The 26378-nt window shown below is 30.2% G+C and overlaps 1 long non-coding RNA gene across 1 annotated transcript in view; it reads left to right on the top strand.

Annotated features, from left to right (window-relative positions):
- Positions 1 to 26378, top strand: part of LOC136075266 (uncharacterized) — a 62302-nt gene that overhangs the window by 18864 nt on the left and 17060 nt on the right. The window contains exon 3 of the long non-coding RNA XR_010635785.1: positions 16942 to 17093. This is a non-coding gene — a long non-coding RNA (uncharacterized LOC136075266). The remainder of the gene's footprint in view (positions 1 to 16941; positions 17094 to 26378) is intronic.

Raw genomic sequence — 26378 nt, 5'->3', positions numbered from 1 at the left:
AAACAACCTCCTTGTTTTGAGGGGGTTGTAAACTTTAGATGGTTATACCTTCTGAATGCCAAATGATTTTTTGACTAAATTTTAAAAATATGTACAGTTTTTAGTCTTATTAAAGTAAGTAATTTTTCTGTTTGGAAAAATCAATTCCCTTCACGTTTGGGCAGATGATTTCTACTTTTTAGGGTATTTTTGTTCCCAGGCTCTTTGAAAGTTATTTAACTCAAACACCAAAAAATCGTGGTCCGCCCCTGCAATTATATATACATTTTTACTACAAAAGTAAAATATTTACAAAACTATGTATTTGGCATAAATGATTTTTTCACACAATGTTCTTCAAACATACAATGACCTAATTTGAAATTTTGAGCTTAAAAAATTTACCGCACACCTAAAAATTTTACAGTGGCAGGTGTCCATTATTTTAACATTTATAATTGATATTTAGGTACTTTTTAATTATAAAATGAGTTTTATATTTATATATTTAAATTCCTCACTTTGAGATTAACTAAGTCACTTATTTTTAGAGTTCACACATTTAAAGGCTTTGTTTTATAAAGAGAAATGTAAAATTAAAAATGGCGGAAAATGACCAAATCAATAATAGTAGCTAAAATTAAAACAACCATTACTCACGAACCGTTGAGAGTTAGACCTTGAAATTTTGGGATTTATCTTATTTTATAATGTACTAACTATGGTAAAAATATATAAAAAAATCCAAAGACATAGGGTTGCATGGCCTGGTTGTTTTGACATGGATAACTCTTTACAGTTATTAAAAACGATTTAATTGCGGAGGTTGCATTTTTAAATGCGGACGATGAGCTTCTCGGTAAATGCTATTAAATGCTTTGCATTTTAAAAACTCTATTAATACGTTTAACATTTGGTATGCATTTTAGAATAAATAAATTGCCGAAGCTTAAATGAACTTAAATTGTAACAAACATAACCTAAATACGCCAACCAATTTAAGCGCAATTCCGTGCTTATTTGTCCGTACGTTGAAAAAATGAGAAAATGATAAAGTTTTAATTATGAATGTAATGATAGCGTTGAATATATAAGCTTTCGTATTAAATGTCAAGCTTGTTGAGAAAAATGATGGAAGTTAGCGTTAATAAATGGTACTTTTTATCGCTGATATGAAATTAAATATTTAGAGACTAAGTATATTCGCTAGTATACAGGGCGGAGGAAGGGGGGGAGGTGGTAAGTTGAAAACTGCCGTAAGAATATTTGCCGTTTAAAAATTATACTTGCTGAGTATAAGAATATATATATCGATTGCTGAGATTTGCTAATAATTATAATAACATCTTAATTTGCCGAATGATCAAACTAAATATCGGTAATAGCATGACCTATAAGAGATGGACGTGCAACTTATTTTTTTTTTTTTGCGAACCATGCTCATTGCGCATTGTTACAAATCTTTTGTTTTAAACAATAGAAATTAAATTATAAAGTCTGTCGGATTCATCGAAAACTTTTGGTCTCGTCTAACCAGTTACATCAACTTCCTTTTAGTTATTCAAGATAACAGCAATAGATAGCGATTCCACGGCTCAACGAACAACTCTCTTATATCTTTTTGTATGCTTAAGCAAACACCTTGAGGTTTATTGCATCAATTAGTGTTACTCAACCTCTTCCCAGCCATATATTGAAAGTACTATGGTTTATATGGCTTCATTTAAATTTTATCCATATCTTAAGACCACTTTTAAGAAAAAAGTTCGAAGCGGGAACGTTTTTTTAAAACAAAGCTTTTAGAGGTTGGGATTCCTTAGTACCAAATCACATCCAATTTTATAAAACTTTCCGTATGTTATAAAAAAGAGATGACGAATCTAATGGAATGTGGGCACTTTTTAACTTTTATACATAAATTTTTAGTTCTTAGCGTTTCAAAACTTCAAGGTTTATTTTTATAGAAAAAAAAAGTGTTTTTTAAAAGTGTCCAGGTGGAAATTGCAAGTTTACTCTTTCCTCTTTTTATAACAAGTATTTATTTATGTTTTCTTGAAGAATAGGTTCTAAGGATTTGTATATAGAAATTATGTATATATATATAACTATATTCCTTCGCATATTTTATGACGTTTTTTGTTTTGATTTTGCGTGACATAATGCAAATTTTCGGTGTCATAACAATGCAAATTTTCCATACTTAAGCCCTATACCTTTCGTCAAAAAATCATCAGTTATTGCACTACAAAAAATTCAATAACTTTAGATCCGCTTAACTTCAAAGGCCGAATGACCCCTCTGTTTTTAAGTCAAGTCAAGCTCTATACAATGATATAAGTTACATATGTTTATTTGAATTATAAAAAAATTGTCTGGAATGGCTACAATAGAATCAGGTTTAAAGCTTAATTTTATATAGCTAGATATTCTTAATATTTTAAGAAATAACACTGATAATAATATAGAAATTGAGATCATTTACTTAACTACTTTAGTACATTTATAACTAGAGATATAACAAATAATACAAAATATCAACTAGTTTTGTAGCTACTTAGAGAATATTGGTTTCATGTCCAGGGAACTACACCATCTACTATATTGCTGTAGACTTATTGTTTATGAATATTATAGAATTTTCTATTTTTATATTTAACAACAGAAATATATACAGTTAAGGATAAATAACTCATACATAAAATGAATGTAAATACAATAAAGAAAAAAATAATTTGTCACAGTTTTAAAGAATTTAGCAAAGCCAATTTATGGCAAACCGCAAGATAACTCATACAACTATGTATTTAATATCAACATAGCATGATTTACCAGCTATATGTAAACTAATTTTTATTTGACAAAAAAAAAAAAGGGGTTATTATGTGCCTTTTATGACAAATGAAATAGTATATGAAATATGAAAAACGAAAACATGAAATATCTGGCTACATTTTGTAAGATGATTATAAACTTGAATAACTTTTTAAAAGGTTTTGCATTATCAAACGAGTTATAAAAAAGCCCTTCAGAAAATACACCTACTATAAAAAACGATACTCAGTGGAATATATATTATGGAGCTTATAGTAGTCTTAGAGTAGTCGAGGCAAAAAATGGCGACATATCGGAAATAATACTCAAAAAATACACAAAACTAAGGCTGGTAAATGAAGGACCAAGGAGTTGCATAAAACCAGACCTTGACTAAAAATTTTATTTAAGCATTTTTACTTTTCGCTTTACTTTTTTTATTCATTTTAAAATTATCCTTACAGATCTAATTTATTACTGATGGAACTTTGTTAACACAAAAAAAAATTCCCAAATTTACAAATGTTTATCTTGGAAAAATGATGAAAATCTGTTTATGCCGACAACTGATTTCCTTTTCCTTGGTATAATTTGTTTAGTAATTTGTCAACACGTGAAGTAGTTACTTATCCTGAACAGTCTTATTAAACAAATGCTATAAAATTTAAACTAATACCACGTGATCAGAATTTCTGTTTAAAAACTAAGGGCAGCCATTTTAATAGATTTTTTTGTTGACGGGTGAAAATTTAGAGTTTGTCGGAAACTCGCATGGCTCGCTGATTTCTGCGGCCTCTTTGATGTAAAACAATAGGTTGCACGTCCATCTCTTATAGTTCCATGGTAATAGATAGTGAGTGTCATACCCCCAACACCACCTTCCCTTCTCGCTGGCTCCAATACTATATATCACTAATATGAAAATGAAAATTTATAGGCAATGTATAATAAAATCCAATTTTATGAATATTACTTATCTGGGATAATTTTTCCTATGTTGCTATTTTAAATATTTGAAATAGGGTTGTTAACCGAAAGATTTCAAAGATTTCTGGGAAAAAACCTTTCAAAAGGGTATATACAATTAGTATATACTTTTATTCGTAACGAATATATAGAAGCATTAAAATTTGTCAAAGTAACTTTCGCAAATAATACTTCTGAAAATTAGACTTTCGCAAGTTGCTATTTCAAATAATGCTCTTCCAAAACTGCCAAAAGTTTCACTTTCGGAAGTAGCACTTGAGAAATGAGCGCTTTCGATAACTACGTTTCGAAATCTATAAAGGAAGTTTATGAGCCTAACTGCAAGAAATGTGAAAATAAAATATCTGTATATACTGTTTGTAATGAAACTTTATCTTCAGTATAGCAACATATTAAATTTTTACTAGTTTGTTTTTTCAAATAATGATCAAAAAATTTATCTCGAAAGGAAAATTTTCGATAAATCCACTTGAAGAACGGTCACTTACGGAAGGAAACTTGAAATTCGTCATAAAAACAAGATTGAAATGTTCCATTTAAAAAAATCCGTTCAATGAACTAGGTAGTTAAATGCTCATTAGTAATGAGCATGATATTATTTTTAACTGATATTATTTTAAAAAATAATATCAGTTTTTACTTCATAAAAATTTTTATGAAGTAAAAAACTGATATTATTTTTTATTTGAGTCCTTTTGGTAGGTTCCTAAAATCTTCTTTCGAAATGAATCGATTTGCATTTTTCTTTTCGCTTGAGATTCTTGCGAAAATTTTATTTTTCGTGTATTGCTTTACCAGCGGCGTGGGCAGGATTTTTTTGATGTTTCAGATATGGCACTTTTAGGCATCGTGCGAACTCATAACTCAAGAATGTTTTTAAGTCAAATGAAAATGTTTCTCAAAAAAATCGCAGTGATTGGAGCGTGAGAACAAAAATACCCCAACAAGTTCGCTTTCCCAACCCCGAATTAGACGTTAAATTAAACTGCAGAATGTTAATTAAACGTTCAAAGGGTGCCTTTTTTAGATTCCGTGCCCATTGAGTATTTATAAACAGTTGCAACAACCGCATTGGTAGTTGTCTCAGAGCTGGAAAAATAATCAAATTTGATTTAATACGTTACGAATTTGATTTGACTGGCCCCTATGAACAATAATTGGGGCAATCAGCCGCCACAATAATGTGCCATCATGTGTGAAAATTTCATGGCATGGGTTATTCAGTTTTTAGTACTAAATCTTATTTTAATCGACTAATTTTAGTTACGCTAAAAAGTTAGTCGACTAAATTCAGTTAGACTAAAAGTTAGTCGACTAAATTTAGTTAGACTAAAAAGTTAGTCGACTAGTTTTAGTTAGACTAAAAAGTTAGTCGACTAAATTTAGTTAGAATAAAACTAACCTTAACTCCCACCCCTACTTATTGGATAAGTAAACCAAGTCGATAAGATCTGAAACTGTTATCCCTATTTTCAAAAAATCTGTAAAGCGTTCTAACTTGTATAACTACTGTCCCATTAGTCTATTTTCTATCAAAAGCAATTAAATCTTTAATTAACAAACATTTAACCAATAACTATAAATCAATTCCATTTAAATTTAAAAGAGTATTTAGGGAATTTAAAAGAATTTAAAATTTAGGGATTGTCCATAAATTACACAACGCTAAACTTATTTAAAAATAGAAGCAGGAGATCTTTTACGAGGCAACGTTACAACGATGTGATAATGGTTTGAGGTTGGCTATAAGAGCAGGTGAAACTATGTTTACAATTCATTTTTGTCCCTTGTCTAAAAGAGAAAGAGCTTCATTGGAAGATCCCCCCCCCCCCCTCAGAAATGGCAAAAGAATTCCATACAAGGATAGATTTGAGATTTATAGAGATAAAGAATAGAATTTTCAGTAAGAAAGTAGCGAGCACATAAAAGAAATGCAACCTTAGCAGATGCTAATTTCGCAATAAATTTGATATATGGTTTCCAAGAAAGATCAGATGTAAGAGTTAATCCTAAAAGATAAATGGTAGATGACTCATCGAATACATTACCATTCATAAATATGGAAAGATCTAGATTATTGCGATAACCATTAGCTGAAAAAATTGAGTTTTATCTGAGTTAAAGTTCACCAGCTACTGGGAGCCCCATGCTGAACCAGAATTGAGATCCTTTTTAAGCTCAAATGCCCCCTCCAAGCAATCAGAGAGTGCTGGCAAGAATAAATAATAGTATCATCAGCAAACAATGTCACCTTAGATGTGAGAATATCTGGAAGATCGTTAATGTAAATTAAAAAGAAATATAGGGCTAAGGGTTGAACCTTGAGGAACCCCTGAAGTTACAGGATAAGAAAAAGAGTGCTGTCCATCGAGGACAACTTTTATCTACAATTGGTAAGGAAGGATTTAATAATCTTAAATAGGTTACCTGATAAACCTTAAGAAAAGAGCTCATGGAGAGCATACCAAACTTTATCAAAGACTTTATTTGTTTAAATGTCGAGAGCGATGGCCTTAGCCTCTTCAAATCTATCTAATGCACGATAATACCTATCAGTTATTACCGTTAATAAATCAGCAGTAGAGCGAGAAGATTGAAGTCCATAATGATGATCAGAAAGTAAGTTATTAGATTCAAGATAAGGGATTAAGTCTTTGTTGAATAAAGATTCAAAAACCTTGCTTCTGAAAGGAAGAAGACTAATGGGACAATATTGGACGAGTCAGATTACTCTCCTGAATTATTGAAAATAGAGATAATATATACCGCTTTCGAGCAGGCTGGAAAACAAGACTCTAATAAGCACTTGTTAAATAGTTTTTAAACAGACTATAGCAAGTATGTGGACTTGATCACAAGCTGTAGAAGAGTCTAGGACAGAAAATTATTTTAGATACAGAAGCTGGATTATATGAACATCAAGAAACAGATAAATTTGTTTGTTGGCTATATTAGGTAGAACGCAACAAGTGGAATCATGGTATGATATTGATGAGAAGTTTTTAGCAAACAATTCAGCTCTGTCTTAAGGCGAGGTGATAAAATCTGAATCATACAAGATAGTGGAATAACAGATTTACCCTTGTTATAGATCCAGTTAAAAATTCTCCAGAAGTCACGAGAGCCTAATTATTGAGATGAAATACAAGATTTTGCAACCTGAGAAAAGCGGGCATTGGCGTTAGACATAGTAAACAGAAGTCTGTTTTCTGAAGCATTGTTTTGCTGATAGATATAAAAGTAATGGTTACAATTGGAAATTGCAGCAGCACAATGAGAGAAAAACCATGGAGAAGAGTGAGACTTAATATGAAATTGTCGAGAGTGATTAAAGGTTTCCATGCCAGCCTAAATCCAAGAAGTTACGTAAGAAGCACATTTTTCAGCAGGAAGACGAAAGATTCCTACCCAAGGGCCATCACAAAGAAAACCACCGAATGAGTCCCAGTGAGCTTTAAGTAATTGTAAGAGGTGTGATGAAAAAGGGATTCTGATGATGAAGAAGAACAAGATAATAGTTTTAGAGAGATCAAAGCGTGATCAGAAGCACCTTAAAGTGAATGTGGAGAAACTTAGCACTGTCTAGGATCAGAAACAAGACATAAATCGAGTAAAAAAGTTAAACGATCTGGATTGTCTGGAAAGCGAGTTTGAAAGTTGACTATTTGTGTTAGAGTTTGAGAAATGCAAAAGTTGTGGACCTTAAGGCCTGCAGAGTTACTGACACTAGAGCCGATTCATTCAGTGTTAAAAGCATTAAAGTCACCAACAACAACGATACTGACTGAAAGTTAAAGAGAAAGGGCATAGTTAACTTGATTAGAAATAACATCAAAAAGAGTGCAGTCTTGAGATGAAGGAGAACAATATAGAATAAAGAAAAAGACAATAGAGTGAAGTGGTGCTAAACAAAAGCACATAAAAGAATAGTCTGTGGATTTAAACCTAGTTTTCCGACAAATGGGCGAATTCTTACAAAAGTATATGCCCAGACCAAGCATATTGGAGTCTTTACGAATTAATGGAAGATAACAATCAACAATAAGGTCACGTGATGAGACAGCTTAACTCAAATTAGTCTCACAGAGAGCAAGTAGGTCTTCTGAACTTTGCAAGAGATAAGACTTAACAGAAGAAAAGTTACTTTGAAGACCACAAATATTAGTCAATGATAGATTTAGAGAAATAAAAACAATGTTTTTTTATGTTTCATAGTTTTTGGTACTTTAGTCATCTTTAAATTTGTTAATGAACTTGACTCAAAGCACAGATAGTACTCAGTACACCATTTATAGTCTAAGCATTTGCATCATAACTATTAGTAAACCCTAAGCTGTAACAAAGGGCTCCAAATGCGGCCTCGACTATGCACACCAAAAGTACGAACAGGGACACTATCCATGCATAACATGGCACTGTTAGTACTTTGGTATTTTACAGCCGTTAATGGAATCAGCCTCTGTGAGAGCTACCACAGAGTTCGGCGAAACCTGAGTTTTAGAGCTGTACCCTTATTAGGAGATAATAGAATGAGTTGCCTAGTCATAAAAACAAAGACAGTAGCAAAACCCATGCATTTAGTCAAGAAGATCCAGCATTCAACATCCTAAACTAAAAACAATGTATTATAAATTCATCTAAACTAGTCTAATAGATGAAGAAGGGGTGCAAGGTTGGCCAATAGATAGAATCTATTTACCCCTTGAGTCTTTGCCTAGGAGGCCTTCTACAAAACAGAAGCCAGATGCGTTTAACATCTGCCAAAGATAAGTATTTTTATCGAGACACCATTTCTAGCCTTTACTTCACTAAGTGTTTAGATTGAATATAGTTTTATTATTATATCTTAAAGTCGCAACTCTATTTGTTGCAAGCCATTTTGAATCATAGGGGAGAAGGGGGCGCATTAGGACGCTTTTTGAAAAAGATACTACAGCTTTCCCATTGTTTGAAAAAATGTCCTTTAAAAGATAATTTAGTTACTAATTCTTAAGAAAAATGCAAAACCCAGCTATTTCGAATAAAAACTCTGTAGCCCAAACAGCACATTTTTTTGAAAATATTAAAGTTTAGTCTTAAAGAGTATGAATTTGGGTAACTGATAAAATTTGCATTCATTTACAAAAAAAAGTTCTTGGGGCCTTCCCGGGCCCTCAAAAAGAAAAAAAAAATTGCGCCAACTTCCCCCACCACGGGGTAAGTTGGCGCAAACTATAAAAATGATTAATAATGTATTATTAAGTGCAGAATTAACAGAAATTTTTTTACTATTAATTTTGGCAACAAATTTAAGCCCAAAATTTAATATTAGTTTTAGCTGGTACCAAATATTAGTACGTATAACAGCCGAAACAGTATCCCACTTTTTGATCTATGAAAAAAAAACTAAAAAAATTTTTTTTTTACTTTTTTTGTAAGAGTAAAGTTTTTTCAATATTGTTAAAAATTAAAAAAAAAAAAAAAATTAGTTTTATAAAAATATGTATTTTTTTCCATAGTAAATGCTATGAGCCAACTTACCCTGTGAAAATTTTGTCAACTTACTACGAAAGCCTTTTTTTCAATAAACAATCTATAGATCTTGAAAAACGACAACTTTGAAAAAAAGTCTGACTGGATATAGTAATTGTGACGATCAGCTATTTTCTTTGTAAAGTAAAAAGGAAGCGATGTTCCAAAAGTTACGTTTTTGTCCAAAAAACACATAAACTTTAATATCTCCCACGCGCATGCGCGAAACCTGACTATACTATGGTGAATGATGAAATGGTCAAATAGGAAGGTTCTATGTCATTTATTTTACTTTCTGATGAAAGGCTCTGAAGATAAAAACGCAATTCGTCAACTTAACCCTGCGGCCAACTAGCCCCGGTCTCCCCTAATTATAAACAGAACTGAAAGAATTATTACCAATAACAGAATTCTTATAAAGATCTCAATCCATTAAATAATTTTATGGTATATTATATTCAAACAAACTAAAATAAAAATACTATTCAATCAATCTCATAAATATAAAAATATTAACTTTGAAAAATAACAAAGTAAAGAGTGTGAATGTAAATTGAATTGAGATAAACATGAATAAAAGTTTTCTCGTAACCCAATTGAAAATTGCGAAATCTGAAAATTGATTGCGAAATCTTTCACATTTCTTTTTTATAGTTGTGCATCATTAAACTTTGTTTAATTTTTTAATTTTTAATGATTTAATTTGCCCATAAGATTGTTATGAAACGAGCAGTCTAAATGTGTCTTATGAAATTGTCCAACGCTGCCTCAACGCTGATTTCAGAATATATTCCACAACATTTTTGTAAAAATATAATGTCTTATAATTGAACTTTTTATTTATATTGTAGATCATTTCCTATTATTCCCTACATATTGTAGATTGTCCCTTTCACTAAAAATGTAAAAAAAATAAGTTCAATGAAGAAGTAATTTCCTCAAGAAATTCTTACGTTTAATAGTTGAAGAAATTAGAAAATCTAAATGTCTTCCTGACAAAAATCCTGTGTCGGTTATGCGCGAAAGTATTTCCAATCGGCTAACATATTTAACTTGGTTGATGAGTTTGTATTTTTTAAAATTTTTGAATTGTTCTAAACTACCCCTGCTTTTAACTGCCTCTTTCTCGTCTATACTTTAAAACCGCTGCACACTAATTAATGTTAAACAACTACCACATACCAATTACTGAAAATTACTTTAACAGTCAGTTTTTATTTAATTAAAAATTACCTTTAACATAACAGTCAATTTTTTTTGTAGCAAGCTACATAAAAATTGGCTGTTATACTAAAAGTAATTTTTTAATTAAAAAAAAGTATTTTTAAATTTTGTCCACTAATTTTGATTATGATTTCTTTCAGTTAAGTTTGTAACAATTTTTAGTTTTGGTCAGGGGTGGCGCCAGCATTTTTTGGTCTTCGAGATATCTAACTTCCAGACATGAAGCAAACTCCAAACATTTATATATTTATACTTATGTCAAATATGGATGGTTTGCATAAAATTGAGATGATTGGAGCCTGGAAACAAAAAACCCCAAAATTTTAGTCCTTGGTTTTGGTCATTACTGAATGATAAACACTAAAAATCAAGTAATTTTAAAAGTGAAGTAACTTTAATAAACACTAAAATACGAAGTAATTTTAACTGGAAGAAAACAAACAGCATTTAACAAAAATAAAGTTCTTGTGACGATTGATTTTATAACCTTTTGTAATCTTGGAAATTTTTGCCACTTTTTTATTGAAATATTTGTTCATTTAAAATAAAAATAAACTTATTTTACACTTATTGTAATAATAAGTTTTAATTTTAAGTTTTACTTTTTAATATAAAAAACTTTATTTTTTAAGTTTACTTTTATTATTAAAAATAATTAAGTATACTTTTTATGGCAGATACGACCTTTTTATTACTATTATCGGAATTCCCACTCCAAAGGAAAATTATTAAAAATATTTTTTTAACGTTTACCTTTGTTATCAAAATTGTATTTTAAAAATGGGCTAATAATTTTTTTAAATTGTATGCAATGTTTTGTATTATTATAAATTTATAATAAATTTGTAAAATAACAATTTACGTACATTGAGTTCTCAAAATTTCATATAAAGGTAACCATATAGCTTTATCTTTACATAAGATTTTGCATATTTATCTACCTTTATATATCTTCATGTACATGTTATATTACAAAGGTAACAGATATATACCATGAACTCGACACATATTTTGTAATTGTTCGGCCCAACCTTCAAAAACAAAAATCAAGTAAGAAATTTGACTTTCTTGAAAACAAATATCTTTCTTGTTATCAATTGAACAAATATCTTATAGTTGTTTTTATTTTTATTTTTTATTTATATTTTCTCTGTTCTAACATAAAATAAAGTTTTTACAACTTCTTAATATAAAAAATAAATAACTAAAGCAGACAGAGGCTCAAAAAAGATGAGGGTGTCTATACGCCATCCCATTCTTTTCGTAGAACCTCTTTAACGAAATTTCAAAAGAATATCATAATACGTTATAATATACCTAATAAAACTTCAATAAAATATCGCAATAAAATGTGAAGTGCGCTGATAAGATTGCAACAAACAAAAAGTAAAGCAAGAATCAAGAAAAATTATTCAGAGTAACTTTAACCATAAACGTTTCTTACATTTTAAAAATTTCTTTTTTTTGTTATAAACTTGAATTATTTGTTAAACAAGACACTGACCAAAATAAAGTGAAACAAGTTGTGTGGGCATTACGGCATTACTAGTAATGTAGCAATTTACGTTATTGAATCCATTAGAAAATCTCTATTTTATTTAATATTTTCTTTTAAGCATAGCTCTTTTCCTAATAAATTAAAAGCTGTTAAAGTGCCTAATTACCGATTGCAATATCTAATTACCGATTGCAATGTCTAATTACCGATTGCAATATCTAATTACCTTCCAGTTTCAATTATAGCTATATTTTCTATGATTTATGAAAATGTAATTTATAATCGAATATATACATACTTAACTTTAAACAAACATATAATTTTTAAATTGATTTTTATATGTTTAAATTGATTTTTATGTTTAAATTGATTTTTATATTTAAATTATTTTTTATGCTAAATTGTTTTTTATGTTTGTTTAAAGTATGTTTATATTAGATTATCAATTACATTTTCATAAATCTTAGAAAATACAGTAATAATTGAAATTGGAAGGTAATTATACATTGCAATCGGTAATTAGACATTGACAATCGCTAATTAAACACTGAGCATGCTTTTATTAAACTTAGTAACGACTATTTCAAATTTTTTGATAAAGATAAGGACGTAGTAGGTGTATTTATTAACTTTCAAAGGCAGTTATTACAAAGGATTTACGAATTTTACTATCAAAATTAAAACGTCACCAAATAATTAAAACATTATGTCACCAACGGTTTTATGTATAAATGGTTAAAAAATTACTTAAGTAATAATTTACCCGATTCATCATTAATAAGGAGGCATTTATCATTAATAAGGAGACGTTTATCATTAATAAGGAGAGTTTTCTGGATATTAAGTGTGGAGTCCACCAGGGATTATTCTCAGTGCTATTGCTAATTTTAATATACATGATATGTATAGGGCGTCATCTATAGTATCTTCAATGTCTGTTGATGATGCAACTTTTTTTACAATCATATTAATTTAAAATCAATGTCTACAACAATGAATACTAAATTGGAAGACTTTAACTTTTGGTTTAGAACAAACTAACTTTAAACTGTGAAAAAACCGACTACATTTTATTTCATAAAACATGTCTATTAATAAAGTTTCCATTAAAAGTTGCTCATTAATCACTTAATACCAAAACGAGATAAAATACATAGTTTCTTGATGTGCATATAGATAAAAATTTTATCAATAAATACCTATAATATCAATAAATGACTTAATACAAAAACGAGATAAAATACATAGTTTCTTGATGTGCATATAGATAAAAATTTTATCAATAAATACCCATTGACATGCGGGTACCGTATGGGGTCCATACGGGTCGTCAACTGGGTCCCGTATGGAAGACCAACGGTATCCCGCCGGATCTTGGCCGCGGTTTCCATATGGGCCCGTATGGGTATACCCGCTGGGTATACCGTACGGGTCCCAGTCAAATCCCGTACTTTAAAACCGTAAGGGGCCCATTTGGGTTTGCATATGGGAAACCCGTCGAACCTTGGCCGCGTTTTTCCTCTGGGGCCCATATGGGTAGGCTCGCCGGGTATCCCGTAAGTCTCCCACGAGGTTTACCCATTGCAAATCTTGAAAAACTACGTTTAAATGTTTAAAATTTACAGAAAAAGCAAATTTATATATAACTTGATTGGTTTATTTAAAAAAAAAACAAATTAAAATTACAGTCGAAATTAAGCAAACTTTTAAACGAATCTTTAATCGTGTATCGAATGCTTTCACGGTTATCTTGAGAATTGGAAGCTTTTCCATTGTTGTTTAAGCGACTTCTTTGATAACTTCTTTACACTATATCTCGTTTCAATATGACCTTTAAAAAAATTAAAATTAACTGTTACTCTTAAATTTTATAGGTTGCATAAATTATTTTTAATATGTTATAAAACTCTTACGATTTCTCTTAAAACTCTTCAGATAAAAAATGTAATTTTCGCCATCGAATGTAGAAAAATATAATCTTTAATTTTATAATCGACATTTATTTGAACGTTTTAAAATGTACTTCTAATAAATAAGCTTGTGATTCATATATTAAATTGATAACATTCCTTTAGTTACTTATAAATAAATTATATATAACTATTATATAAATATAACTTTATATCTATATTGAATATAATTAATATATTTTATTATAATTTAATATATACTGTTTAATATAATTTAATATATACTGAATATAATTTAATATATACTGTTTCTAACTTTATATATATATTGTATATATATATATATATATTGTATATATATATATATTGTATATATATATATATATTGTATATATATATATATTGTATATATATATATATATTGTATATATATATATATATTGTATATATATATATATATATATATATATATATATATATATATATATATATATATATATATATATATATATATATATATATATATATATATATATATATATATATATATATATTTATATAGTTCAGGAGTCTAGAGTCATAGCATGCCATGACACGAGCAATCAGCTGACAGCACACAGGCAGAATTTCATTGACAAGTGCCATTTTGCAGCGGACAAAACAAGTGCAACTTTTTTGGTTTGTTTCATTTTCTTAAGTCTGGTCCGTGTCAACGTCAGGGAAGTTTTTTAATAATTAAAGGAAGTATCCAGAAGTTTCCAGAAGCATGCAGAAGCTTCCAGAAGTTTCCAGAAGAAGCATCTGGAAGCATCCAGTAGCATCCAGAAACATTCAGAAGCATCCAGAAGCATCGAAAAGAAGCATCTAGAATCTTCCAGAACATGTTCACACGGGTTCATTTTACTATATAAGAGACATGTAAATCGACATGTAATTCAGTCAGTATATGGAAGTTAATCAGTCAGTATTATCAAGACAGTTTATCGAAGTGAGTTTTATCAAAGTGTTTTATCAAAGAACATCAATACAAGAAGCGAAATACAACAAGCGTTTCATTACATCAATACAGTCCACATCCAACCAAGACGTTGTGTTCCACAGAGCTTTATTGTATCATCACAAGTTAAATGTAACATGGTAAGCCTTGAGAAGCGTGAATTTTTATTTTTATGACTTCAAGTGCAAAAATGGCTCCTGACAGTCTTGGATTGGAACTAAGAAAGAAAATTATTGGCAATTACGTAAGTGGAATGTCACAAAAAAGTATTTGTGATAAATATCGCGTGAAAAAATGGACTGTATCAAGACTATGTTCCAAATATCGTTCTACGGGGAAGTTGGCAGCAGATAACAAAGGTGGAATCCTCTCTAGAAGTGGCGTTCCACCACTTCTAGAGAGGATTCTATGATCATCAGATCCGTCAAGAAGGATCCCTGGATATCATCAGTCGAGATACAAAAGCAATTAGAGCTGTCTGTATCGGACCGAACAATGAGACGACATGCTGTTGAAGCCGGATTGTTTTCTCGACGCCCTGCAGAGAAACTGCTGATTTCACTAAAAAACCAAAAGAAAAGACTCCTGTTTGCTACACCACATATTGACTGGAATGTGCAGAAATGGCGAACTGTCCTGTTCAGTGATGAATCGAAGTTCAACATCATTGGGAGTGATGGCATTTGCTGTGTACGTCGACCGGCTGGAAAACGCCTCGATTTACGTTACTGCCATAAGACCGTGAAGCATGGTCTAGGGGTGTTTTTCTGCTAACGGTCTAGGTCAAATACATCGAAACAATGGAATAATGGACCGTTTCATGTATAAAAATATTCTGAAAGATGTTATGTTACCTCATGCTGAATGGAATATGCCAATAAAATGGGTTTTTCAGCAAGACAACAATCCGAAACACACTGCAAAAGTAGTCAAGCAGTGGTTTCAAGACAACCACCTATCGGTGATGGATTGGCCGCCTCAATCTCCGGATCTCAACCCTATCGAGAACTTGTGGGAGATTATCAACCGCAGAATTAATCGTGAAGGTGTTCGTAATAAAGATCAACTGTTTGAACAAATCCAAAAGGCCTGGGCAGCGATTCCACAAAGCTTCATTGATCACCTGATCGAATCTATGCCTCGAAGATGCAAGGCTGTGATCGACAACAAAGGATTCGCCACGAAATATTCATAGCGAAATACAGCTTGGTCAACATTTTGTCGAGTTGCACTTGTTTTGTCCAGAAGGAAATCAACTTTTTTTAATACTTTTGATTAATTTATTAATTTTCGTGTACAAATAATGAACTTTGTGATGAATAAAACTTGAAGAACTTTGTCTCTAAACAGTTACATAGTTATTTCTCTAAATTGAAAAAATGCAGCACTTTTATATAAAGAAACTAAATTAGCATTATTTGGTTGCACTCGTTTTGTCCAATACTGTATATATATATATATATATTATATATATATATATATATATATATATATATATATATATATCTTATACTGCTGATTTAGATGAGCAGTGTGGCATCATACTGAAATAGCCTGCTGCCAGGGGCTAATAATTTTTAAATGCAATCTTTAAAATAGAGCGAAACTTTTTTTATTCCACATTAAGATTTCATCAATTAAGACTCATCAGAAACCTTATATAACAGTGCCATGGCTACTAGATCCAAGCACCCCTCCTTCATAAGGGCCCAAAATTTCTTAAAAATTTTTCCAATAGATAACACAAAATATTAAAAAAACTCCTTACATTTGTAAAAGAGCCCCTAAATTTGCAAATGAGCCCCCTAGGCTTTTATATATATATATATATATATATATATATATATATATATATATATATATATATATATATATATATATATATATATATAAATATATATATATATATATATATATATATATATATATATATATATATATATCAGGGTGTAAACTAGCCCTGTGGAGTCCCATCAATAAGTATTCCCAAATGCTCATAAAATTAAAAAAATAAAGTCCTTTAGAAAAAAAGTGGTGTTGTTGGCCGTGCTTATCAAGTCTTACTGCAAAGTCTATTTCAAGTCGTACATGTGCTTTGTCAAATAAGTTTTTTCAAAATATTGAGAAGCCGTTTGCGTCAGATACATACAAAATTTTGATCAATGCGAGTATTAGGGTAAGTCTTTTAGTTATTGTTTTTCTTTTTTTGTTTGGTAGTTTATATCAATTGAATTAGGTGATTACATCGACCATTATCTTTTTTTACTTATTGGCATCGACTAAAATCTTTTATTACTTATCTACGATTTTTTCTTGACTTTTTAAAAAAAACCCTGCTGAAATATAAGTTAAATACAAAAAATGTTTTATGATTATAACAAACAGGTACTAGAAACTTATTGAACAAAGAAAATAGATTCTTTTACTGAACTGCTCGCTTGTATTAAAAGAAATCCATGTTCATAAATGCCCACCAGTGAAAAAGAAATATATATTTAAAAGAATACTCTTAAAATGAAAGCGGCAATGGTATATTAGAGTTAGAATAAAATCAAATATATAACTCTTAATAATAATTAATATATACTGATTAAAATAATATAAAAATATATAATTCTTAATAATCAAAGTTTAATTTACCGTGTCATCGTGAAGCTAATTTAACTTTGTGTTGATTTCAAATTCATCTTAGATAAATGTTACAGTATTTTTTATTTGGAGTAGAAAAGGAAAGAAGAAAATAAAAAGACTCCACAAACACACTTTAATCTCGGCTGGGTTGGGAGGGGGGGGGGGAGGAGGGACTGGTGAGATTAGGAAATATTTGACAAATTCCCAATTTCATCAAAACCCTTAATCAAATTTATTCCTGGTTTACACCCTGTATATATATATATATATATATATATATATATATATATATATATATATATATATATATATATATATATATATATATATATATATATATATATATATAGTCCCTGGCCAAAAAATTTAATTTAGGCTTTATTTTGATTTATAAAATTATTTTAACAAATTACAATTGTTATCTAATTTGTCAACTAAAGGCATACTTATTTTATATTTATTGAAGAAAAAATATTACCAAATTTCAATGAAACATAATTTATTCAAAAGAGTTTTATATAAGTCAAACAACAAAAACAACACAAGTTTTAATTTAATCACTCAGTTTTAAAATTTTTTGAGCTGGCTCCTTGTAAGAGCGTGGAGTGTTTAGCTTTGAATAATTATTTAAAAAAATATTTGACAAAATTTTACAACTTTTCATACACTTATTATTCTTGAAATAACCCAAAAAAAAATTGTTGATTGATTGAAAGTAGTATGATAAGGAATGCAAACAAACTGGCAAAGTCATATCCAGTGCAATAAAAAGTATATAACAAAAGAAAGTAAATTGACTTAAAATGTCAGTTGGCTTTGTTAAACACCTCTTTCTAAGTCTAAGAGATAAGCACCATACTCATTACAATATGAATATGTATCAGTGTCAAGATCTTCATAACCAATCTTAAATTGAAGGTAACCAGCAATGTATACTAAAGCCATTTTAACAGAGTCAGTTAAACTAGACTCTAATATTTTTAAAGAATCAAATATTTCACTTTCCTTTTGTGTTAGTTGCCTCTGACAGTTCATGCAAGTATGACCAACATGAAGCTCACGAAAGTCTGAATCATATTGTAAAAGTAGTTTTGAGTGCTCAATTTTAGTTTTTTCTAAAACTTGTTGAACGGAAATAAAATAAGCACCACCAGCACCTTGACGTAAATTACTAAATGCCTTTTCAATAGGGTCAGATGTAAAGTCACCAAGTTTTACAAATTCGTGTGATGTACTTAACAAATATTTTGCTAACTCAACTAGTCCTTTTAAGGTATGGACTATTGCTTTAGATGTTTCAACAGACAATGTTTTAATTCTATTTTTTCCATTATGGCAATCCATATCTTCACAGATTTGTGATAATGAAAGTATCTGTTGCAGACGAAGATCATCAGTCGAATTTATGACAGAGCGCAATGGGTCTCTTAACCTTTTATCACCCAGTTTGTGAACATTAATAATTTTCCATGCGTCTATAAACATTTTTAGAAATACAACAGTTCTTTTAACATTGGTTTGGTCTATTTTAGGATGTGTTGATAAGGCAGAAAGAGTTCATCACAAAAAACTCTCAAACACAAAGAAACATTTTGTCGCTCAACAGGTTTTGGAAAGATAGAAGCTGTATTTAAACATGAAAGAGTCACAAGTGTCTTACTTTCTAAGTTGTAAAGGTTCTTAAGATCACTCCACCTTGCAATTAAATTATCATCATCATCCTTAAATTGGATTTCTTGTGTTTTTTCAGTAATCCAATTATTTCTTATGTTTTTCCATATATGAACATAATCGTAAAGTAAAAAAATGTTATTTTTAGTCAGCCATGGTTTCTCTTCTAAAGTTTCAAAAAGAGAGAAAAACTTTACATTGACTTTATTATTGTCACATATAATCGCAACACAACTTCCATTTGCATTTGAAATTGATCCAAGTATAGAATCAACTACTTCATACTGAAAATCTGAATCAAGACAACATACTGGAATCATGCATACTATAAAAGTGGGTCCACCAAAAAGACATTTAATCATAACAGCTAATATTGTTTTTGCTAATTTGTCTGGTTGATTAACAGATTTCCCAAAAAGTTCTCCACCGTGATAAGTTAATGAAGCTTTAACATATACTTCATCAACTATTAAAATGCACTGTCGTTGCCGGTTAGTAAGTTTGCAAAAAACATGCAAAATAAATTCATCATTGTTTAATTTTGAAGCTTTTGATGTCAATTTTTGTAGAGTAGAAACACTGGGAAGCTGATAATCATTTTGAATTCGCTTATAAAGTGCTCTTGAAACAGAAAAATATTCAAAAGCTCGAATAGTGTTTGAAGAATACAGTGTATCTCCAATACTTAAGACTTTCATAGAAGATAAACTTTCTACAATAACTTGTTTTTTTATCGATAACTCAATATTAGTCAAATATCTCATAGCTTCAGCCAAATTCGACCATTTGTCTAAAATAGTTACATGATTTTTCGACAAACTTGTTACATAGCCTAAGCATCCACAATGATACGTCTCATATTTTAATTTAGAAGAAAGATTTAGTATGAACCTATAAAAAATCAAATAAGAAAATCAGTAACAATTAATTAAATTTTTTTTTATAAATTTATAATAATTTAAAGAAAGCTTATCTTACTTTGGTAAACCACAGTAAAAATCAGTTGATTGAAAACAAATTTTTTCATCACATTTGTAGACAACTATACACTTTAATAAATCTTTTGGGATTTTTTTTTTGGTAATGAATAATCGCATCATTGAAATTCAAAGAGTCCATCGCTTTAAAAGTTTCAAGTTGATCAGCTTGTACACTTCTTGCACCAGAAGTTGATGAAGTTGTAATTCTTGACTTTGGAGGTGCAGTTGGTACAAGGCTGGACTTAACACAATTAAAAATAGAAGGTGGAGAAGAGGGTCTTTCCTTACCATAAACATTTATTTTTTTGAAATTTATAGGCCAATGTTCAGAACATACAACAGTGTATTTGCTATCAGGAATGTTGCTTCTTGGAATAACAGATAGCCACTTTCTACGATCTTCTGGATCTTTTGGTAATCTGTAAACAGCACACTTTTTTTTATCTGTTAAATAATTAGTAGAGCAATTCGCAACACAACACTTTAAAGGCATAATAAGTCTCAATAAATATTTTTTCTTCTTCCAATTTTAAGCAACTATATTTAACCTTCGGCAAATATTTGTGAGTTAATCGGCCTCCAGTTATTTTTACGGTTTGCACAATTAATAGGCCTGTGTTTTAGATAGCCGTGCATTATACCAGTTTATATGCAGTACATTCACATTTAAACATAGATGTGATGGATTTTTATGTAGGAAATTTATTATACAATTCGTGTTTGTATGTATTTTCCATACATGGTATTACAGTGTGAGTCAATTAGTACATTAATGCGTACAAGTCGAAAGCTGCTCCAGTTGCGCTCATGGTGGCTTCAGTTGCGGACATATTTATCTGAAGTGTTAATTTATCTAGCAGTTTTACAGTACATATTACGCATTTAACTGTTTATTTTGTGTGCAATGTTTATAAATAATAATAAGTTTGAACACTTTAAGCATGGGTAAAAAAGCCGATCTTGCACCACGCAAAAAAGCTAAAATAAAGGCCCTTGTGAATGCTAAAGTACTTTCAAATCGCGAAATATCACGAAGATTGGAGATATCTGAAGCTAGTATACGACGCATAAAACAGAAAATCGAGTCAGGGGAAGAATTGATCCCAAAACGAAAGAAAAAATGCGGCAGAAAGCCTATTTTCACTCCAAGGGCAGAAAGATCTTTAAAGAAAATTTGCCTTGAAAACAGATTTGCTACCACAAAACTGATAACATTGCAACTCCAAGGTGTTAATGTGAATGCTTCTGAACGCACTGTTCGAAGAAAATTAATAGATTTAGATTTTAAGGCCTGCTGCCCTGCCAGGAAGCCCAACTTAACACCTGCAATAAAAGCAAAGCGTCTGACGTGTGCCAAACAGTTCCGTGATAAAGACCTGGACTTCTGGAGATCGGTAAGTTGTAACTATTTCTTTACAATTTCTTCACAAATAATGCATTTAACCTTTTTCTATGATGACAGAAGACCAGTACAAATGTTTAGTGTTTTTTGTTGCTATTTTTGACAGGTCTGCTTCAGTGATGAAAGCACATTTGAAATTTTGCAGAACAAAGCTCAGTTTGTGCGTTGTCGTCACGGAGAAAAATTTCATCCTGACTGTGTTGTTCAGACTGCAAAGCACTCTACAAAAGTGATGATTTGGTCAGTCATCAGCAGCAAAGGCACTGGACGTCTGTACGTGGTAAATGGTACGATGAAGTAAGATCAGTAGAAAAATGTCTTGCAAAATTGGTTGATTCCGCAGCTCCAAGAATGGTTTCCAAATCGGGAACCATTCACTTTTATGCAAGATGGAGCTCCCTGCTATACAGCTCTATCTGTCAAAGCTTTTTTGGCAGAGCAAAATATTCCTCTGTTGGATTGGCTGGGTAATAGCCCGGATCTAAACCCCATAGAAAACGTTTGGGAGTTGATGAAAAGTGGCTAAAGATGTCATTACAAACAAACCTCAACTCATAGAAAGAATAATTTACGTCTGGAATCATCATTCTCAAATGTAAGAGATGGTACAGCCCTGCATTGACAGCATGCCGCGCAGAATTAAAGCTCTTCTAGCAGCTAAAGGTGGCTCAACAAAATATTGACATTTAAGTATATTTATGTCCGTTTTCTTTAAAGAGTCAATAAAAACATATTGTTCTTTCATAATGTTTTATTTGTAATATAATATAGATAATCAAATGGATAAGCAAAAAACATATATTGCACCTGGTAAATACACTGTATGGTATCACAAGATAATTTCCATTTTTCATAAAATTTTCTAGTGCATCTAATAATTTGGCCAGGGACTGTATATATATATATATATATATATATATATATATATATATATATATATATATATATATATATATATATATATATATATATATACAGGCTTGGACGGGAATGGCGTGCGATTACGCGCTTTGTTTGACCACACACATAAAAAAAAATTTATATAATTTGACCACGGTTGCTTAGACGTTTTTGACAATATGAAGTTAGGTTTTTTTAAAGCAGTTGAGAAATGCGTTAAAAAAATATTAACAAAACTAAATTAAAAGGAACATTAAATAAATATAAAAAAAAAAGAATATTAACGAAAAAGATAAAAAAAACTTTAACTAAACTAAAAAAAATCGAACTCGAGGCGATAGTTATTTTAAGTTACGCTTTTACGTTTCAAATAATTAACTTTTATCTTCAGTGATGTTTTATAAAAGTTTTAGAAACGCGTTTACAAATCACTTTTAACGACCATTTAATAAATAAACAAGAGTATTATATATATTATTTAATTATATATATATATATATATATATATATATATATATATATATATATATATATATATATATATATATATATATATATATATATATATATATATACCAAATATTTAATAACTAAATCTATTTTAAAGTCTTTTTAAAATAGTAATTTTCAATCGTTTCAAGCAATGATTAGTAAAAAAAAAAAAAGAAATTAGAAATAGTTCTTACTAAGCGAATTCTTTCAATTATTACATTATTACAATGCAATGTTATAATTTCATAAACAAAAGAAATTAGGTTATTAAAGCGTTTCGCAGCGAGTGGAAGATTTGTACAGATTAAAAATTAAATATAAGTTTAAGTATTGAAGGTTTTAAAAATGGCATCGGCGGCAAAAATAATTAAATTTAATAAGCCAATATCAAAGAGCTTAAAAACATTTCTGTTGTGGGGGAAAGAGGAATTTATCGGTTACACTGAAGAAAACGGATTAGTTATCAAAATATGGTGTAAGGTTTGCGCAAGAAACAAGTTTGCTATTTTAAGTGATTGTTCAGTTAGAGGAGTAATGGTTGGTTCTTTGAAGGCGTTTATTGAGGGAACTAGTGTGGTAACAAAACATCAGGTAAGATTAAAATTAAAAGCTCATTTGAATTTGCAAATACAGTAAATAATTTCAACTAAGTTTTTACTTACTTTATTCACAAATATTTAGTACAATATTTTTCCCGCGATAATTTATAAATTTGTCTTTATATTAAGTTTTTAATTTTTAAATTTTGATTTTTAAAATAGGTTGATTGTCATCTTGAAGGTCATATCCATAAACTGGCGCTGGAAATCGATAAGAGAAACCCAACTGAAGAAACTGGAATAGGCCACATTATAAATCCAGATAACCAGAACTCTTTATATAATAAGCAAAACATTCGTGAAGCGTATTTTAAGATGATAAAAACAGCATACGAAATGGCTTTAAAACCAAGCATGCCCCATAGTCATTTTGAAGTACTTATCAAATGCCAAAGACTTAATGGTGTGCAACTTGTAGAAGGAAAAGACCACAATCGAGCAGGTAATTCATTTTTTAAATTAATTTGATATTATTTAAGAAATTAACAAAGATCAAATAAATTTTCATTTATATTTAGCACGTCAATTTATCTCCTGCATCGCTAATGCCATTAAAGAAAAAATTGCTAAAATTGTTAAAGAGAAAAACTTTTTCTCCATACTTTCTGATGGCTCTCAAGCACGAAAAACAAAGGATGAGAAAGAGTTGGTTCTTGTTCGTGTTGAACGAGATGGCATACCTGCTTATCTCGTAGTATCTTTACTAGAGATGAACAGTTTGGGTGGTGTGAACGCTAATACCATTAAAAAGGGTATTGACAGCATTTTTAATGAATCAGGAAATATTCCTTTAACTGCAGATGCATATAAAAATAAACTTGTCAGCGCTACTTCTGACGGAGCTAGCGTTAACTTAGGCATGTATAATGGGGTCTTAACTCAAATGAAAAACAACAGAACATGGCTAGTTAAAATGCACTGCGTGAACCACCGTTTGGAACTGGCAATTAAAGATAGTGCAAGAAATATTGTTCAATATAGAGATTGTGATCAATTTTATACTACCATATTCCATTTATTTCGCAATTCTGGAAAATTAAAAAGTGAAGTTAAAAAAGCAGCAGAGGCACTAAATATTACATATTACACCTTGCCCAAAATATCAGGAACGCGCTTTGTTAGTCACAGAAGACGAGGATTGACAAGATTGGTACATAACTGGCCTGCAATTATTGTAGGCTTTGACAACGCACTTGTCAATCGCAATACCACAGCAGAAATGCGCGCTAAACTTTTCGGAATCTCCAAACGTTTGCATGACTACCGACTGTTATGCATGTTTTGCGGTTACTTAGACGTCTTAGAGAAATTGAGCCCGTTATCATTGGTTTTCGAAAAAAAAACGTTGATGGTGCACGAGGTAAAACCAGCCATAGATCTAACTAAGGATTACTTGGTTGAATTAAGTAATGAAACAATAGACGATATACTTGATTCATATTTACTAAAATTTAGAATCAAGTACAAAGATGATACAACTACTCTTGTTTCTTCTTATTTCAAAGATGGACACGAGTTAAAAAAAACAAATGCAGAATTTGTTGACATTGAGCTTTACGATATGACTAACATTAACATTGATAGTATTAATGCTGCTATAGAAGTTAGAAAAACTGCAGTTAACATCATTAAACCATTAATAGACGATAGATTTAGTTCGTTGTCAAACACGGTCTTTGAATCAATGAGTTGGTTGGATCCCCAATTTTGGACAGCAGACAATATGTACGGCGATGCTAGCATCTCTTTATTAATAAGGGAATTTAAAATTCCTTTAGAATACGCAGGATTAAAAGTTGAAATGGTTCTCTCTGAATGGAATGCTTTTAAATTATTAATAAACACAGAGTATAAAGGAGTTACAACGGCGCTGCTATGGAAGAAAATTTTTGTTTATTATAGAAAAACTTTCCCAAACCTTCTTCTTCTTGTTGAACTAATAATGTGCATTTCTTGCTCAAACTTGTCTGTGGAACGGATTTTCAGTATACTAACCCTGATACTAAGTGATCGTCGTTTAAAAATGAGCAATCAGACAATGGAAGACGCAATATTGATAGCCGGGAATGATCCAAATTTTACCGTAGAAGAACGAGATGATATTTTGAATAGTGCCCTCAATATATACCTAAATAAACGCAGGGGGGTTCGCCTTGAATCAATGGAGGGCACTGATGCTGCACTAGAAACAATCGATAGTTCCGACGAAAGCTCCATTGACGACGAATATAGCTCAACATCTGAATCGGACTATTAAAGTTATTGTATTTGTCTTCTCAATTCCGTTTTTTTTAATCCAACAAAATACATTAAAAAAAATCAGAGCTTTTACATTTATCATAAAATATACATGCATGTCGTCCCATAAAGGCTGTCACAACAAATATTATTTATAAGTAAAAGATCAACTCTCTTCCGCGGATATTTTCATTCAAAAATAAAACACTATAATACTTTTAAAATCACTGCGCGAGAGTGCAAATAATTTCTAACTTCTACCTATTAGTTCAACTGAGCGTGACGTCTATTTTTGTCGACTTCTTATACAATAAAAAAAAAATTCAAATAACATTCTTGGATATTTTAAATACAAAGTGTCCACTTTTAAGAATCATTGCAAGTAACTAATCGATTTATTTGAAAATGTTTTATATATCATATTTTATTATTAAAGTTTAAAAAAATAGTAATAGTATTTAAAAATCTTCACGTAATATAAAAGTTTTTAAAAAGATCAACGATCAACTTGAAATACAATAAAAAGTTATTTCTAACGCTATTTTAAA

Source organism: Hydra vulgaris, chromosome 01 (assembly GCF_038396675.1).
Source record: "Hydra vulgaris chromosome 01, alternate assembly HydraT2T_AEP".
NCBI classification, from domain to species: Eukaryota; Metazoa; Cnidaria; class Hydrozoa; order Anthoathecata; family Hydridae; genus Hydra; species Hydra vulgaris.
The sequence above is the reverse complement of the archived record's forward strand: the minus strand, read 5'-3'. Positions and strand labels throughout refer to the sequence as shown.